This window comes from Triticum aestivum, chromosome 2A (assembly GCF_018294505.1).
Source record: "Triticum aestivum cultivar Chinese Spring chromosome 2A, IWGSC CS RefSeq v2.1, whole genome shotgun sequence".
NCBI lineage: Eukaryota > Viridiplantae > Streptophyta > Magnoliopsida > Poales > Poaceae > Triticum > Triticum aestivum.
In genome coordinates this window covers 279,933,119-279,933,365 of record NC_057797.1, presented here as the reverse complement: position 1 = coordinate 279,933,365, position 247 = coordinate 279,933,119, and positions in this window count along the sequence as shown.

Genomic DNA, 247 nt, shown 5'->3' with positions numbered 1-247 from the left:
GAGGATATCCGCTGCCTGATTGTTTTCCCGAGCCACATTGTGAAATTCGAGTCCCTCGAACCGAGCTGACATTTTTAGGACGGCATTTCAATAGGCCGCCATTTTCGGATCCTTGGCATCGAAATCTCCGTTTATTTGGGATATTGCAAGGTTTGAATCCCCACGCACCTCCAGGCGTTGAATGCCCATGGAGACTACCATCCGAAGACCATGCATCAGAGCTTCGTATTCGGCTGCATTGTTGGAA